Raw genomic sequence first — 10479 nt, forward strand, 5'->3', positions numbered from 1 at the left:
ACAGTTCAGAATCAAATATTGTTTCTTTTACTTCACTATATTTATTGAATGACTTTAGGATCTGAGTACTTCTTCCACCAGTCAACAGTAGTGGAAGAAGAGCTCACATTGTTTTGATTTGAACTCAAACTACAACAAAGCTCCATTTTTAGTGTTAACAATAATATAAACTAACATTGAAAAAACCACAGACATATAACTCGCTTTACAAGTGTTAGATTACTTGACAATGCTTTTCTAAAGTAGAATTAACTTAAATCATTATTAAAGAACAAATAACTCAGAATTGTTTCCAACATGTCGCATTTTAATGAGTGTAGTATACAATAGTTACTCTACCCTTGAAATGAATTTTGTGTTTTTAAATTCCAAAAGATTATGTTATTTCTCGCTCTTATTTCTAATCCACATCCAACGGAACATATTTTCCTGATAGCAACTGTTGACTTGACACGTTGTCATAACACCCGATGAATGTGTTTCGAACTCCAATCCACTAGGGGTCAGTAGCAGAAATGCCAGTTAACTCGGACATGGACGAAGACACCGGAAGTGACTGAAATGTGTGAAAACAAATGTTATTTTTTAATTCTTTCCCTATGAAATGTTCAAATGTTAACCGAACAAGTTTTGATAAAAACCGTGTGATAAAGTTTAAATACTCATTTAAATTATCAGACTGTTGATTGAGGCCAATAAAAGCAACGTAATTTAAGGCTCGTTTGATGGAAGACCCGCATTGCATGATGGGGTATTGCCCAATTAATCTCAGGCAAAACTCAAAAAATAATGTCCAGCCTTCATACACAAGGGCGTCCTCTATATTAAAGACAGGGTTTTATCAATTCTTTATTTCCCCTTGATTCAAGACATTTCTGTTGTTACACCATCAGTTAGCATGGTTTGTCTGTGAATGGGTTTCGCATCTCACCCCGGAACAACTCATACTTACCTGGCAGGGGGGTCTCCATGATCACTAAGGTGGATCCCCTACGGCGAGGCGCGACCATTGCACTGACGGCTGCGCTGACCTGTACGAATCCCTCAAATGTAGGAATCTCGACTGCATAATTTGTGGTAGTGGGGGACTGCGTTCGCGCTCTCCCCTGATAAAATGTAAAAATTAACGATTGAAGAACTTGCAGCCATCGCGCACTGAAGGAGCCCAAGTAATTTTTGTTCAATGACTTATGCTAATGACTTGTAATGGCAGCAGGAATGTATTCGACCTAACTTGTGTGCAACTATGTAATAACAAGCAGAGGAAGTAGTGATGGCGAGATGAAGCCTTATGAAGCTTTGAAGCTTTTCCACACAAAAACTCCCTGTTGGTCAAAATGTATAAAACAGGGAGATTGGACATCTCAACAGTGCTCTATCTCATACCGAGTTCCCAATGAGTACAGCCTTAGAATAACTCTAAACAACGAACATAAAATCATATGTTCATGTTAACAATATTGTTTTTATTCCAGTTGATTGTGATTGAAAAGCCTAAGGAGGCTGGTAAACATTGCAAAGAGGGATTTGTATTCCTTAGTAATATTCATAAACTTAACCATGTTGTAGCCTGAGAAAGGCTAAACCATGTCAAAGAATACATGTATTAACTACATTATCTCATTTAGCTGTAGCTTTTATAAACAACAAAAAAGACGTATTGACGAGTCGTTGAACCAGGGACCCTACGGTCGTGACTCAACTGCTCTCCAGCTGAGCCACAGCACACACGCTGAATCCCCCTGAACACACTGGAACATATTTATTCCTGTATTTATTCATGTTTTTATTCCTACATTTATTTATGCTTGTATCTATTTATACTTATGACATGTCCCAACCTCTATGTAAGTGAGGTTCTGAGCTCTTTTAATTCCATCGTGTCACTAGCGGGCACGGGTACAGGAGGGGTAATATGGTTCTTATTATGTCACCATGGGTATTATGAGCGTAACTACCTCTCTGTTGTCAATAGAACAGCATATTATGGATATAAACTGTCCGTCACTGAATAATCTGTGAATGATACACAAGCAAACGAGCGACGAAGTGGTGGGGTAAAAACTCAGTTGACAGCGAAAAACATACAAATGAATACTAGTGTTAGGTAGTAATAAAAGACACATTGCACACAAATTCCCGAAGAAAAATAGCTCATTATGTCTTGTTAATACAATGTACACATGACAGTATGGTCACAGTCTTGGGAGTATGGGCTCAGAACAGTCTCATAATACACACATGCACACAGAAGGATTCACACTTGTATTTCATGATCCGCACTTGTATTTCCGGTTCCACAGTTGTGTTATTCAATGCACACACAAGACTCCCCTGACGGTTAGCCGATTCGTACTTGTAATTTTTTCTATCTATAGTCAATCAGATGTCTCCTTCATTCTAAGCCAATCACATGAGCGCGCCCCCACAAGGGTAGATTTCTTGCATTCATGACACTGCATATACGCATTTTGCGCTGTCCGGTCAGCTCGCTAAACAGAGGGCCGAGCTTCAGGTGATCATGCAGAGCTGCGTGTCTCCGTCAGACTCAACAGCTGATCTGATCTCTCTCTCGCGTCCGGTTATACTTCACTCGCGTTTATGTCCATATCGATCAGATCCAGCTCTCCTGATTGGCCTTTATAGAGAGCACCGATCAAACTACTAAAAGTGAATATCGGCCGATATACTGACCGGCGGGGCTCCCCCCCGTTGACAGTTCACTGTCTAGCACTGGCTTCGTAGTGCACTGATAGATTAGGCTAAGCTAACCTGTAGCTGCTCCCTCCACACCCACAACAACTCCATACAGACATAAATAAAGCAGCTGTATTCGACATACAGGAAACACACATTTAAAACGGTTTTGCCTGCCGTGTTAGTGAACACAAGCATTCATCAATGGTTCGGAAAGTGGCGCTGTACCTTAATAATATAAAGGCTTGTATTTGCGCGCATTTCCTGTTCGGAAAGTGGCAATGTACTGAGAGTGGAGGTGTCCTGAGACTAGCGCCTGCAGACAGGCTCCATGGACCTGTCAGCTCCGGACTGCGCAAAATGCGTACATGAAGCGCTACGTCATGAACGCAAGAAATCTACCGTTGTGGGGGCGCGCTCATGTGATTGGCTTAGAATTGAGGAGACATCTGATTGGCTATCGATAGAAAAAATTACAAGTACGAATCGGCTGACCGTCAGGGGAGTCTCAAAAAACCCACACACGAATGCACAGCGATCCGTGCGCGGAAAGCGGTTTGTATTTGCAGGTTCAGAGGTTTTAAACGGAAAACAAATATGTGTGGATCAAAAATACTATTATGTAAAACTTTTTTCTGTATTTGGATTTTATTTACATGTATATGAAACGGAACACATTTGTGTGTGCATTGAAAAACACAAGTGTGGATCCGGAAATACAAGTGTGAATCCTTCTGTGTGCATGTGTGTATTATGAGACTGTTCTGAGCCCATATGGGAGAGCCGCTGTTTCGTAGTACCCCTCACTGCAGTGCGCAGTACCACAGGCCCCTCCTTCTCAACCTCAAGATCGCCCCTCCTTCTCAACCTTTGAGCACGTGACGGGACGCCCCTCCTTCTCAACCTTTGAGACACGTGACAGGACGCCCCTCCTTCTCAACCTTTGAGGCACGTGACGTCCCGACTCCCGTGTTGTGTACTTACCCAGTCACAAAAGTAACATATTATATCTTATATTATTAATATATATATAATTCTGATGTCTGTGGTTATTTAAACATTCCCTGATAAACGTTATTTCAGCGTCAATAAATAAGTGTTAATCCCACGTTAGCCACATGCTAATGCTAACCGGAAACGAAGAATTTTCAGAATAAAAGTCTTAAATTAGTAGTTAGTGTGAACTTCTGTTTTTTTGAGAATAAAGCTGCTTTATATTAAAACCCTGTATTTAATTTAAATTACGTCATATCAACATTGATTTTAATTTCTTACAGTAGGAGAGGTTTTGGGGTTTAGGTTTGGGAGGGAGGAAGGAAGATTAGGATTAGGTAAAAAGGTAGGGAGTGGTTAGGGTTAGGATGGGGGGAAGGGAAGGGTTAGATTGAAGGGAGGGAAGAGAATTGCTACCCCGGAAACAGGATGCAACGCGTCATCATTGAAGCTCGTCACGTGCCTCAAAGGTTGAGAAGGAGGGGCCGTCCCGTCACGTGTCTCAAAGGTTGAGAAGGAGGGGCGATCTTGAGGTTGAGAAGGAGGGGCGTGTGGTACTGCGCACTGCAGTGAGGGGCTTCTCGCTGTTTCTCTACGCTCGGACAGCCCGCCCACTCCAAACACTCCATTGGACAGTACGACTATAGACTTCCAATCACATGCGAGTACAGACTGTAGACAGTTAAGCCTTCTGATTTGCCAAATGTCTACAGTCGGAGTCCCGCCTCCAAACTCCATTGAACAGTACGGCTGTAGACTTCCAATCGGATGGAACCGTCAGAGAACTTGGACATTTAGACAAGATATTATTGAAAACATCAGGCAAAACTCAAATAATAATGGTCAGCCCTAACAAGTGTGTCTTTTATATTAAAGCCAGGTTTTTTTAAATAACTGACGTATTTCGCTTTGATAGACGACATTTACGTTTTTGGCACCATCAGCTAGCATGGTTTGTCTGTGAATCGGTTTCCCATCTCGACTCGGAACAACTCATACTTACCTGGCAGGATATCACAGTGATCATTAAGGTGGATCCCTTACGGCGAGGCGCGGCCATTGCACTGACGGCTGCGCTGACCTGCACGAATTCCTCAAATGTAGGAAACTCGACTGCTTAATTTGTGGTAGTGGGGGACTGCGTTCGCGCTCTCGCCTGATAAAATGTAAAAATTAAAGATTGAAGATCTTGTAGCCAACGCAAACAGAAGGCTTCCACTTAAAGAACCCAAGTTGTTATGGTCATTGACTCACTGTAAGAAGTTGATTACTTTTAATGGCAGCAGGAATTAATTCGACCTGATTTACTTGTGTGCAACTATGTAATAACAAGCAGAGGAAGTATCTGTGACAATATTACTTATAAATCCTCACATTCATTTTGATAAAACACATTTACATAAAGAGAATCCTGCTGTTATCATCTAACTACGTCTCAGTTGTTCATAGAACAGCACATGGATATATATGGTAGCCTGTTTGCACCGCAGGAAAAAAAAAATAAAAAATCCTGTAAGTCATTATAATGACTTAGTTATCTCATTATATTGACTTACTATCTCATTATATTGACTTAATATCTCATTATAATGACTTAGTTATCTCATTATATTGACTTAATATCTCATTATATTGACTTTATTGACTTAATATCTCATTATATTGACTTATACATTTTGGTAATATGAGAGGATAAATCAGGCCTTGTTTGGATACTGAATATCTACCAAGGTCAAAGCATACACTGTATTATGACTCCTAATCAAACTTATATCTTTACAGTCATATTTATTTGTTTGTGACTGTAGCTGTACCCACTGGATTGTTTCTGAGTGTTTTCCGGACATCAAACACTTAAACACAGCAAAATGTATACTGTACTATCACTGAAGCCACAAGAAACCCAGCTTTATTTCAAACATCAGCCAATTATAGATCATTTAAAAAAGGATTTTATCATCTGCAGATGAGCACGTGTGGGCCTATATAGTGTCTATAAATGTGTCTTTAAATAGATTACACATATCATTGACCAGCTTTTGTGTTAGTTTGCTATACCATAGTGCTTCAGGTGTAGATTATACAATATATAACATATCCAAATGGTATGAGAGAAGGCCTTGGTACAAGGAAACGTAAAAAAAAGAAAGAGTCTGACTGAGAGGCCAAACAAACGTCAGGAGAGAGAAAAGAGAGATTTGTCTCAAGTCTTGAGGTAAGCAATGTGTTTCAGTATAATGCCCTACAGACCATCATACAGTTACAATCATTAATTCTCTATATACAAACTTCCTAATTTACATACACTGTACTGTGCCTCAGTTTAAAAATGTCATAAAACTAAATGTGGAATCAAATATATAGTGCAATTTCTTTTTAGAGGGCGGACTCCACGAAGTTTAATGAGGTGGGTGATAATGGACATTATGGCTATTGAAGATGGCCTGTTTCCTTTTGCATACGTCACACACACTATCAAATATCTACAACAGTGCAAATGTTCCTGTTCGATCAAAACACTTGCAAACAATTGGCTAAACTACATCAGCTCATTTTTTGAAGATATTTCGTGGAGAACGGAGATGGCAAACTATCCGAGTGGACCATAGTGTATCTTTATGTATATATCCTTTAGGCCTGCATGTTTTAGGGGGTCACTTTGACTCTGTTTACTGCGTTACATGAATGGAGGAAGTCTAATGTGGCACGGTGGCTCAAATGAAAGACAACAAAACAAAAAGGAAGCGCTCTACCCCTCGTGGCTCCACTGGACGTAGGCACCGTTTTTACTGTTACCTTCTCAGAAGACAAGGTTGAGCTCAATAACACATCAAGCCTATCCCACATCTCTCTGAAACATACGCTGCGCCACCTAAATGTGTGTCTACTGAAGGAAGCCTGATTTGAGATATTAAATCAATGTAATGAGATAACTAAGTCAATATAATGAGATAACTAAGTCAATATAATGAGATAACTAAGTCAATATAATACAACTCTGGTTGGAAACATAAGTATCATTATAATGATATAACTGACTCTCCTTAAGTTTCCCTTCAGAGAACTTGGACATTTAGACAAGATATTATTGAAAACATCAGGCAAAACTCAAATAATAATGGTGAGCCCTACACAAGTGTGCCCTTTATATTAAAGTCAGGTTTTTTTAGATAAATTATGTATTTCGCCTTCATAGAATACATTTACGTTTTTGACACCATGAGTTAGGATGGTTTGTCTGTGAAACTATATCCCATCTCACCCTGATACAACTCATACTTACCTGGCAGGGGGGTCTCCATGATCACTAAGGTGGATCCCCTACGGCGAGGCGCGGCCATTGCACTGACGGTTGCGCTGACCTGTACGAATCCCTCAAATGTAGGAATCTCGACTGCATAATTTGTGGTAGTGGGGGACTGCGTTCGCGCTCTCCCCTGATAAACTGTAAAAATTAACGATAGAAGAATTTGCAGCCAATGCTAACAGAAGGCTTGGACTAAAAGAACACAAGTGGTTATGATCATTGACTCACTGTAAGATGTTGATGACTTTTAATGACAGCAGGATTGTATTCGACCCATAGACTGTATATGAATGGACGTAGGGTCCGTGACGTCACCCATAGGATTCTGCAGACTTGCCGAGAAGCCCTAAAGGCCCATTTACTGACGATTTCGGGCCTTTAAGGCCCAGATACACCGGCCCGTCTGTTCTTCTTCTCTGTTTTCCGGTTGTTGCCTCTTTTGAATGATGAATACACAATACCGCCGCCTGCTGGTAAGGAGAGTTATTGCAACTCACGCATGAGCAGTTCATACGTGCTCGGCTCGGATTTGCGGTGTGTTCCAGTGCGCGAAGTCGGCAAATACGCAGGAGAGTCCGGCGACGCAACAGTCGGTGTCGGCGTCGGCGACTTCTCAGGTGACTGGCCGGTGTATCTGGGCCTTTAGTAGGCGGAGTCGGCCACTAACGGCTCGACAGTGACGTCAGAGTTCAACTCCCGCCTGCTCCAGCCCACTCCAAACAGAGTGGCGAAGTCACGCCCATCTACTTCCGGTCCATGGGATCTTATTTCGGAAATATTATGCATTGAAGTAAATGAAGAGAGAAAACTTATCTTTCGATCCCGTTTGAATTGTGCCATGAATTCCACATATGATGTTTGTCAATCTTAAAAAATAATTTCCATGTCAAAAAAGTCACAGTTTGTCGTTATACTGTTGAAATATAAGACTATGAAAGATACGCAACTAGAAAGACAACAAATCCCAGAGTCGTGTGAGTGATATCATAACTGTTTTCCTCCACTAACGGCCCGTCCACACAGCGGCGTGCGTTGAAGCTTCAACGCTTCTGCCCATTCACTTTGAATGGGGTGACGTCACGCTTCGCCGAACTGCATTGTGGGGAGCGTTGCTCGCGTTGCTCGCGTGGTTCAACTTTTGAAGCTTCGACGGAAGCGTCAGCCAATTTTATATCCATTCAACATTTAAAAAACCAAAAAAACACACAATGCTAACAGTGAGCCTCTGAATTAGCCCAGAGCGAAAAATGCTAATCTATTACTGCACCGAAAATCACTCCTAGCTCCCTTATTACTTATCCTAGCTGCACATCCAACACATCGTTTATGATCGTAAAGACACAAAATCTAACGGTGCCCACCTCAACACTGAAAGATACAAACTCGCAACGTTATCAACAAAGACGTACATCAAAACAAGTGGCGCTAGGTAGCCCACAACGCTAACATGGCTTACCTTTGTCTGGTCTAAACTGGTCTTCAATGGCCTTAACACGATAACAACGATGATGTAGTTAATCCATAGGTTAATATCCAATGTGTATCCAACTACATTTGTGTTGCTTCAAAATAGTAGGTTTGCTGTATAAGCAAAGTCCTGAAAACTTTAGGAAAGTCTTTATATTATTTTTGCACTACTTGAGAAATACTAATAACTCTACTATGCAATAGTAGGATTGCTGTATAAGCAAAGTCCTGAAAAAACTATGCATAAACTATATTTCAATTCGATTATTACAAAATAAATGTATATGCAGCTTATTTTATTCTTGCCTATTGCCTAACCATTTTGTTTGTGTTTATTTTCTTTGACCAGAAACACATCACACACTTACACCATGACGTGAGCCCAAAAGTGTATATTTGTAATTCTGGCAGTTATCACTGCCCGTTCTGCCAATACCAGGGTCAGAGGCTTCAGCTGGAATACCATGCCAAAAGCCATTCTTCTGTGAGGTACAGACGTATAATAAATTGCTCTTTTTAGTGCTGTCTGTATTTTCACATTATTTACAATGAGAGCTTAATGTCTTCAAGCTTATTGACTTTACTATTGTTTCTTGTTTTCAGAGTTCACAATTGTTAAGTGTGGCTTAAGCTGCAGAACAGCAAGCCATTTTCATTGTCTTTATTGCTCACAGACCATAATTAATAGGGGCCAGTTTTTACGGCATGTCTATTCACATGAGCCAAAAGCTGTGACTGTAGGGCCGCCCAGCTCCCCCCACCATCTCACCTGCTCACTGCAGCACCTGCCCAGCTCCCTCCACCATCTCACCTGCTCACTGCAGCACCTGCCCAGCTCCCTCCACCATCTCACCTGCTCACTCCAGCACCTGCCCGGCTCACCCCACCATCTCACCTGCTAGTTGCTTCCCGTCATCCTGCTCCTGAAAAGCGACATAGGCCTAAAAAAACTGTAAAGTATCCACACTGCAATCTAAAATTAAACAAGAAGAATTATAAAACACATGTGCGTCGCAAGCACACAACATATTTTGAAACTGTCTCCAAGGAAAGACATCTGCAAAGCCAGTGTATTGATGAACACAATGGTGTGTTTGCAGTGGAGAAGACATTTTCAGGCCCAGCAACACCAATACACGTCATTAAAAATATGTCATGTGCGAGGTTCATCTATGTGAACTCAATGCTGACTTTGCCCGAAGATGAGGTATGCTGCCTTATGAATGTCAGCATTTGCAATCATTGCTGTACTGCCCACCTGCACGCAACAAACCATTAACTTTGCAAAAGGAATCATTGCCTACAATGGTTCAGGAGAAATGGTTTGTGAGGAGCGCAAGGCCAGTCTTGTACAGTGGCAACAAGAGGCAGAGGCTACGGTACGTCTACACTACAGGCATCAAAAAATGCTTTCAACGCTTCGCCCATTCACTTGAATGGGGTGACGTAGAAGATTTTTAATCTTCGCCGAACTGCATTGTGGGGAGCATGGCATGGCTTTGCAAGCATCACGAGCATCTATCGGCATCAAAAGTTGAACAATGTTCAACTTTTGAGGCTCGATGCTTGGCATCAGCCAATGAAATCCCGTTTATGCAAATCCCGCCAGTGCAAACGCAGCCAATCAAACCGCGTGCAAGCTGGGCGAGCCAGACCGCAGTTCATTTCCTCATATTCCAAACGAGATATTACGGTAGCAAATCACCCGGTTCTTTACGACCGGAACTATTTACCGGGATACAAACCGGAGGAACCAGGCATGGAGGGAGGTGGCAGAGACAGTGGGTGAAACTGATCGTTTTTTCGCCTGTTTGGAGAGTTTATATCCAGTTTACTTCGTTTTAACATTGCTATTGCTTTGTATGTCGGGGGCGGGAGATTCATGTGATTGGTTGCTCGCAAAAAATCGCCAAGCTTCAGACACGCCCAGCTCCAAGATTTTTTCATGCCTGTAGTGTAGACGGGCCGGCCCGTCTACACTACAGGCATCGAAAATGCTTTCAACGCTTCGCCCA

Source organism: Notothenia rossii (assembly GCF_949606895.1).
Source record: "Notothenia rossii genome assembly, chromosome: 10".
NCBI lineage: Eukaryota > Metazoa > Chordata > Actinopteri > Perciformes > Nototheniidae > Notothenia > Notothenia rossii.